Source organism: Panonychus citri, unplaced genomic scaffold, assembly GCF_014898815.1.
Source record: "Panonychus citri isolate SS breed McGregor unplaced genomic scaffold, ASM1489881v1 Contig00093, whole genome shotgun sequence".
In the NCBI taxonomy this organism is placed as follows: domain Eukaryota; kingdom Metazoa; phylum Arthropoda; class Arachnida; order Trombidiformes; family Tetranychidae; genus Panonychus; species Panonychus citri.
Genome location: NW_026515498.1, coordinates 255,370 through 264,892, shown reverse-complemented (window position 1 = coordinate 264,892; position 9,523 = coordinate 255,370). Strand labels below are relative to the sequence as shown.

Below are 9,523 nucleotides of genomic sequence, written 5' to 3'. Positions count from 1 at the left end.
TTGATGATTGATTAAAATGATTTAGAAAAAGTAAAAGGTTTTTCCTGTGGTGGTCAAATGCTAATTGTTTCCTGATTCCTTGGTGGACATTATTCAATAATAGAAACTGTATCAATGAACTTCATGGTATCTTCAGGGTAACGATAAAAGTAAAACAATTACAAAGAGAAAGTCTTGTTAACCTTTAAGTTTAGAGTCAACTGAATAATAGTTGGAACTAAATTAAGACGGAAACAGATAATAATAAGTATGATGAGGCAACTTGTTATCAGGATGAATGCCATTGGAATCAGTTTCATGATGTGGTCACAATTGGATGGAAATAGTTCAGCTTGGAATCATATTCCTCCGAATAATAAGTTTTCTTTTTTATATCATCATGCATTTGATTTTTTCTTCTTCTCTTTTCCATCCAAGTTTCAGATTCTCTATTCTCTCCCTCTTTATGTAGTTAAGGAGGCAATTTAATGATCATCAGATGATTGGTTATATCTTGAAAGTTTTTTTCTCAGGCTTCCTCATGAAAGTTATCCCTAACGGTGAAGAAAACAAAGAATAAGGAAAATAGAGAGAGAGAAGATAAATAAGATGAAAGATTCTTTGGTTCTGTTTTTGTTTTTGTTTTCATCTTTCAACCATCCGGATGATCATCATGATGATAGAAGAGCAACTTCGTTATATCATAATAATTCCAGAGGAGAGAGAATAGATTGATGAAGCTCTTTTTTTTATACATCATTCACTTCATGATGATGATGATTAGTGATCGAAACTACTGATTCCATTGTGATAATTAGACATTCAATATATAGTAAGTGTTGAAAGATAGTTAAGAAAATCGTAATAATAGATTTGATCTAATGGTTCAACAATCAGCTAGAATTACATCTTCACTTGACCCTGACTCAAACTTGAGAATTGAATGAAAAACCAGAATCTGTGGAAAATATAAATTAAAATAAATTAATAATTAACCGGAGAGAACGAGAAAGAAGAAAGTATTTCTCGAATGTAATAAAATAATAACTAACCTAAAGTAATATTTTTATTATCATGAAAAGAGTAGCAAAAAATATCCAATAAAACTAATGAAAATAGATAATGGTGATGATGATAACTGGATAATGGATGAAAAAGGTTACAAGAGTGAATCTAAATACGTTTCAAATGAACATAATCAGGACCAACAAGCAACACGATCAAGAGTGAATCAGGATAATCAAGTAGTGGAAAAATATTCAAACTATTGTTTCTGTCTATTCAATATCCATAGCAATACACCTGAACGATAGGGAGAGAGAGAGAGAGAAAGGTGAGTTTTAGTGAGTTACTTTGTAAATATTACCCATGAGAGTCATCTCACCATCTCACCATCTCACCATCTCTCTCTCTCTCTCCTTTTCTCCCTCTCTCTCATTTTTTATCCATTTGATGTCTATCTTCATGTTTGTATCCTTGTTTGTTGATCCTTTGAAATGCATCAGTTTTTTAAAAGCACAGAGAAGATAATAACCTTGACTTAGATTATAAATATTATACCATCTAAAAAATGATGTTTTCCATTAGCAAATTATTCGCTAATTAGACTACCATTAGTCTTAATTAGTTTCGACAGTTTGGATTAAAATTAGATTCCATCAATTTCGTTGTTGCTTCATTTCTTTCCCTCTATTTTATATTGTATCACCTTCCTTATTGTATCATTTTTCCTTGTTGAGTGTTGACTTAATTCCCTCTCACTAATCTGGATGTACTTTTGATACACTTTAATCCTGATGAAAAGGTAAATGTGTTAAGAAATGATTATTTCTAAACAATGATTGTAATCTTTTTCCAGATAATCTTTTATGTGTGAGTGTAATGATGATGATACAATAGAGAATGCTAAAGAAAATATCAAGAAACAACAGTTATTGAGATAGAGAAAGAGAGAAATGAAAATGTTACATCAAACTTATATACTAATCAGCATAAGATTAATAAGGTAATATTTATAAGCAACAACAATTAAGCTTAAGATAATTAGCAGAATAAATAACAATCAAGTGATATTACCACTAAACTCATAACATAACATTATCTTGTTAAACCTAAGGCATGTTAATTTGATCCTAATTGAGAAAAATTCAACCAGATTAAACAGATATAACTATTAATAGCATTTACCTAGTAAGTTTTAACAATCGTGTTGATTTGTTATTTTGATGGTTTTCCAAACAATTAAGACACATCAATGTGATGATAATGCCTTCAACTGCACCCATTCAAGTTAATTAATTATCATTATTAACACTGAAAAGATCAACTTTTCCACCTTCTCTGCCATCACCACCTCTTCAATTGTCCACTATCAGCATGGCTTAAAGATTTTCTCATAAAAAACTACCGTTATTGACCAACTATCCAAGGTAATCAATCATCACTCCCAGTTTTTTATACATTCGTTGGCATGATAACTTTGTTATATTATAAAAACGATTTGACAGGTTTGACAAAAGTTGATTATGTTGATGTTACGCAGGAAAACTGTCGATATGAGAGAGAAAAAAAAGATTCTCTCTAAGAAAATATAATAATCACAATGCTAAGAATGACATTTGAGTTTTTAAATAGAAACAAAAGTCAATAGGTTTTGCCAACTTTCTTACTTTTGATTCCTTAGATTCGATGTGACATGAAACACTTTCAGGTAGCACAGAATCTTAAATAGTTATCGAATTGAAAGTGATTGTTATTGATGCTCAACTTGAAAACAATTTGATTCTTTTTAGTTACCTGTAGGTGAGAAAGAGATGTTGAGTATTTAGTTAGAGATTTTGTTTTCATTTTCCAATTGTTGCTTACCTTTTGATGGATCATGAAATAGACACAAAAGAAACATTATTTTCTTATAACGGGAATTGTTCGTTGTTGAATCAAATAGACTGGAGAATCTCTGCTAAATCTTAAAGAATGGAAAGAAGAAAAAAATATTCTTTGGATTTACTGAAAGAGAATATAAATAATCGTGTATCTAGTGAGGTGAGAGAGAGAGAGAAAAATATCTACGATTGTGTTTCCAGGATCGATTGACTTTATAAACAGTTTTTTGCTTCTCTCTGTTGATATTGTTGAATAAATGAAATGAAACATTGATTATTTTGTAATCTAATCAAGAATCAGATTCACTTGCAATTGTAACAATCAATCACTAAGTTGAAGAAAACCTAAATAAATATCAAGTAACATTTGAAACAATAGGAACAAAATGAAAAGATACTTAACCAAAATGCTATATTAGATTAACCAGAAGGGAAAGAAAATCATCTTAATCAATCATAACAAATAATTATCGATGATTTGATTACGTTAACTTTTTAACCATGGGCATTTCATCACATGCAACTGAGTAAATCATTACATTCTTACATGCCTTTCATGACAGAACTAAACAATCGGTTAATGAAAATTCTTGAAGCCAAGTGGTCGAATGTTAAACGGGTCTGGTAAACAGATAGGATAAATTAAAACGGGAAAGTAGAAAAAAATTCAAATCGTTAAAAATCTTTAACAATAGTCCTCTGCAAAAATGATGATTATTACAAAGAAATCCCAATCAACAGTAAAGAGTCATGAGAGTCAAAAAACAAGGTGGATGGGACATTTTTACTCCTTAGAGAGTCGATGTCGTTTGATGAGATTTGACTCATTTCTGAGTGTATTTGACTCTTATTTTGATTAGTTTTGACTATTTACTAAAATTAATCAAAAGAGAGTCAATAGTTATTCAAATTACTTGAGTTAAATTGACTCAAAGATGAATGATTTTGACTCTTTTTTGACCGTTTTTGAACGGCCATGAATCAACATTGAGTCGGTTTTGATTTATTAAGACGAAAATTCATCAAAGAAAATGAAATTAATGGCTGAAGAATCAATATGTTTATTGATTCTCGATTTATTGGAAAAAGCGAAAATTATCTACTAATGGTACATTTTTCAAGGCAGAGAGATTTTTTGTACTTTGCCTTATGATTAAAGACTTCATTTTGTCAACAACATCGATAAGATTTCGTAGAATCTGACTAACGTTATCGTATTCAGATAGATATTGTTTTTTTATTGGGAAGATCAACTATATCAGCAATTTGATTGATTTCATTATCTTGAGAATCTTGAGATGTATTAGGCTGAATGAAATTCAAATATTTTAATAGAATGTCGATGTTTTGACAACTTTCTCAGCAATTATAAGTCCTAGAGACTCAAGACTTGGAAGACAATGATTTAAGCGATACTCAATAAATCATATTAAGAGATCAAGGTCATTTAACTCATTGGAAAAGGACACGTTTCAAGGTCAATTGATGGTCATTCCACGCTTATTCATCATGAGTGATGATTTTGAATTTAAGCTCCATTTTAATGGTGTAACTTTTTCCTTCTCAACATGGTTCTAATTTCTACCTTTTCTTTTCTTTCGACAACCAAAAAACGTGTTGATCATAATTTTTAATTTTGAAATCTCACTAACTTCAACTTTGCCTTTGAAATAATTTATCAAAATATTCCCTTACGAGCTTAATTATTATGAAATTTTTGCAAAAATACTGGATCAGGCTTACATTTTTATATTTCATGTAAAACTTACACATCAGACACTCAAAATAAAATGTGAGAGGGTAATTTGAGTTGCTCTTTCACATGAAGACCTTTCAGTGTGTCCTTCGGGAAATGACCCCAATGACCTTGATAATCGTAGGATCGAGTGGTTCAATTCTATTCAGTCCTCTGGTCAAGTCTGACATTCACATGACTTTTATTCTGGAGATAGCAAAATAGCCTTAGTGGATAAAAAACGCCCTGTATATAATATAACCAAAAACCAACATAAAAATTTGGTTCAGAAAGTTGGCTCAGAGCTGTTCGCTTGATAGAGTTCACGAGATATTATCTTTTCATATCATTTGTTATGGCCAAACAAATTTCACATTTTCTCTATCTAATTGTCCTAAGCTCATACATGTAACCCTAATATTCATAGTTCAGGGCTAATAAACCGCCAAAAATAGGTATATTTAACTGAAACGTCGGTATAGAATTGCAAAGGAATTTTCGTTAAGATAAACTTGATGTTTCTTGTGAATTTCTAATTTCTCTCAAAATTTTTCACTCTATTTTCATTGATATATCATTTCTCAATTGCTTCCTTTTTTTTAGTCTTTAAAATTTAATTAATCAATTTGTTCACTTTTGAGATAATTTTGTTTCTCTATTTATACCCAAGTGTTTATTAATTTCCCTGAAAATTGATCAGATAATTAAATTGTCTCCGTGATACTCTTTATATTTAATATGAAAACTACATAAATAAAAAACCTAAACTGAATGTGAGTTAATGACTTTCCAGTTCATTGATCATCATCATCAATTAAGGTTTTCCATCAATTTTGATGTCAAACAAATGATTGTAAATTGATCTGTATCATTATCAACGGTAAACTCTTTAACCATGGTAATTCAGCTCAGTTTTTGAATCTTCTCATAAGTCTCAGCATAATAACTCTTTGTGTAAGCCTTAGGTATATATTTTTGCTCTAATATTTTGCTAATACATCATTTGATTCAAATCAAGTTGGAATTTTTTAAAAATCCATTTTCTCCATTCTTGTTTCATGGTAAACAATTGATCAAATCACTATTCTAACCTTCATTTATCTTGTGTGTAATTTTGTTACTTGATGTTCATCAAATCTCATGTGTTAATCATAACGTTCCGGTTATTATTATTACTTTAATATCTGAAAGAATGAGAATACCCACCAATATGGAAAAGAAAAAGATTATAATACCAAAGCCATTGGAAAGAAAGAAACTTGATCAGTATTAAGAAGATGGTTACATTTGATGAATTGAAATATTCTTCTTCTGTTTCTATTACCACATATTAAGTTGTCTCTTCATCTTCACAAAGTGTAAATCAATTGACATTCACATTGAACACCCAAAATCCATGAAGAATTGGAGGATATCGAGTAAAAGAAAACCAGTAATAATGATGATAATAATAATGGAACAGAGGAGAAAATTATTTTGGACCAAATGAAAGCCAAGACGAGGAGTAAAGAGTTGATATGATAAATAAAATAATAGGTTATCTTTGAAAAAAGAAGTATTGAAAATCCTCATGAGCAAATGTCCTTTCGAAACATTCTCTTCCCTACACATATAAAATTATCATGAATTCTTTTTACAGAATTTCTCTTTCAACATTATTTATTTAGCATCATCATCACACTTTTCTCCTTCATCTTTCATCTTCTTTTTACATGTAATACTTTAAAATTCTTGATCATATCCATAATACCATGGAAAAGAAACGTTTCCCTCATCATATGTTTCTCTTCAACTGTTATAATCCATTGGATGGAACGTGTAAAGAGGATGGATATGCATAAGAGGAAGGGAAAAAAAGAAGAGAACTGAGAAAAGAAATCCTGAAGAATAAGAGTATTCCAAGAATGACGAGAATAATATGCTAAAGACACTGAGAATACAAGAAATTCTGTAAGAAAAAAACACAAGATTCTGCTAACCAGTCATATAAAACGATAATTCCATCCGATATAACTCAACTTTTACATGGTTAGTTACATGGATTGATTATAAATGTAATTTATTTTTCTCTCTGTTATTTAGTTGTCCACTTGTTGACAGAGAAAAAGATCAGCTGTAGATAAATAACAGAGAGAGAGAGAGAGAGAGAGAGAGAGAGAGAGAGAAACGAGGAAGATGAACTTAATTCTGAATCCAATCCCGTATCTCCATCAATTGTATCAATTGCTTGGAATCGAAGCTAATTAAAGTAAACAATTAGCTATAAATGTTTACTGTCCTTCTACAATCAACTTTAGTTAATTGTATTCAATTCATCTTATTGTTAACACAATCAATCTCTGCCATCACCAACCCACAGTTTCCCTTAAATCTAATTTGATTGTTTGTCAATTCAATCAATTAGATTTTCTAGAACAATTTATTTTCACCTTTTCTATTTACCTTTATCTCTCTCTCTCTCTTCTTTCTCAACAATTACGATTAATCAAGGAACAATTTAATCAATCCATCAACTTAATCATCTTGACAATTAACTTTTTATCAAGGTGTTATGATCAGCTGACATTTAATCAACATAATTTAAGATTCAATCTTCCAAGATGATTAGGTTAATGATTGATGATTATATTTCACCTTCTTAATATGGCTAATTTAATTTACCTTCTTCTTCCTGCCATCTAATTAGCTAACAATTAATTAATTGTAAACCAAACTTTTATATCAAATAATGTGATATTCAAAGTTAATTGTGTAACCTTTTGTATACCATGATAATAATAATGAACCATCAACGACAATTAACTTAATTATAGCAAAGCATGAAATACATGAGACTTTATTTTCAATGTTTTGATTGTTGCCTTGATTTTAAATTGTTACAATTTGTTATATCAACAATTAAATCACAATGTTATCCAATTTACGGTAAATTGTCAGGCAATTATTAAGGAACGTTAATCAATCATGATTTAGTAAACATAAAGGTAAATTTGTTTACCTAATTTTGAACCATGTTAATTGTGCCAATTTGATGACAATTAACAAACTATCAGTACTAATCATTAAATACAATCACCAGTATAATAATAAAAAGTTTACACTGTAAAAGTCAAACAATTAACGTTTTATTTGCAACCCTTAACTAATCACAATCAACTGTAATTGTGATGGAAATCAACATGATTGTGTTAATCTTTGTGTCTCATTAATCACAACAATTGGTAATTAAATTAATAAAATTTGATGCTAGTTAATTTTGATTAAATCTCAGAGTTAAATTAAAAACTATCGTGTAGTTTGAATGAATTAAAATCACATTTCAACGATAATTGAAATTAATTTACTAATTAATTAGAATCACAATGTGAAGAAAAAAAATATCAACAATTAACTCGACAATCATAATGATGATTAACGTTATTATATATAAATTACCATTGATTAAATTGAAATAACAGTTATGATTACAATGTTATTACAACAATTAGACTCAATGGTGATCATTAATCAAGTTTTAACATTGCTTATGATTAACAATCAATTGATGATTAACATGCGTGTTAAACAATTGTGATTAACTAAATGTTAGTTTAATGATAAACTAACATGAATTGGATGAAAAGTTATACGATAAATTGTAAACTAATTGAATTACAATTAGTTTTAAATTAAGGGAGAAAAAAGTTTTCTCAAGACAAACAATTAACAATAATTTCATTTTCTTCTTTGATTGCTAATCATTAATAATAACATACATTTAGAATCAACCAACAATTAAATTAACCTTCTATTGAATTAAAGTACAATTAGATTGTAATAATAAAAGTTTACATCGAAATCGAACTCAATCAAGTTCGAATGAAATATAAAAAAAAATAAAAGTTCTAATTCGAGTTTCAAAAGTAATAATAACTTTTTTTCTTTTTCTTTCAACTGATTATTATTTTCCATCATTAAATCGGCGAATTAAATTGTTAACAATTGATGATTTAATCGTTTTCTGATAACCTTTTATCACAATGGTTCGAGTAAATAACCAGCGGCTATTAATTAAATTCGAGTAGAAAAGTTTATAGACAATTTTTCGAGTTGAAATTTTCTTAAATTTCATTCTGGAAATTTAAAAATTTTAATCAACAAACATGATAAAGAATCAATGAGAAAACTGAACGATAAAGTTCATTGGAAGAATCAAAATGTTTATCGAGAACTTTTTGATTAATTTTCACAATCGATCGAAGATTATTTGTTTATTCTGATTTCGAAAGGAGAAAACAAAACAATAAATCTGATACGAACTTTTTTCTCCTCGAGTTCTAACCTTTCTAATATTATACGATATTCTTATCATTGCTTTTTTTTTATCTTACAGATTTAATCTTTTCCGTAGAAAACGTTACCATGGTTACCAGCATTTCATGAGTTGATTATGATAGTGAAAATCAATGAATCGTTTGATATTATTGTTATTATATTAATCAAATGATTCCTAATGATTATCAGTGAATCATTGTCGTGAATACATCAATTTGATGAAAATGTTGATTGTTTTTCTATGAGTGTCATTAATGGTGAATAAATTGTTTCTCATTTTGATCTGGATAAAGGAAAATAAAAGTTAATAACAATTTATTTGTCTATTTATATTAATGATAATCAAGATCATTGATACATAAATGAATTCTTGCCTTTTAATCAATGATTTAATCATTTGAATCTTGATCCAAGAAATGATAATCATGAGAAATCATTGATTGTTAATATAAAGATTTGCAACATTAATGATAATGATGATGATGATGATGATGATGATGATGATGATGATGATGCTCATTGATTACCAAGTATGAATCAAGAAATTGTAAGTTAATCAATTGAATGAAAGTGAAATTAATGATTGATCAACAATCAAGCTTCATAAGCTATT

General features: G+C 28.7%; 1 long non-coding RNA gene across 1 annotated transcript; it reads right to left on the bottom strand.

The window, feature by feature from the left end:
- Nucleotides 1-1,942: 1,942 nt before the first annotated feature.
- LOC128387774 (uncharacterized) lies at nucleotides 1,943-2,959 on the bottom strand. The gene is made up of 3 exons (XR_008325173.1): nucleotides 2,845-2,959; nucleotides 2,649-2,775; nucleotides 1,943-2,526 (listed from the first exon to the last, which is right to left on the bottom strand). It is a non-coding gene; the product is annotated as an uncharacterized LOC128387774 (long non-coding RNA).
- Nucleotides 2,960-9,523: the final 6,564 nt, after the last annotated feature.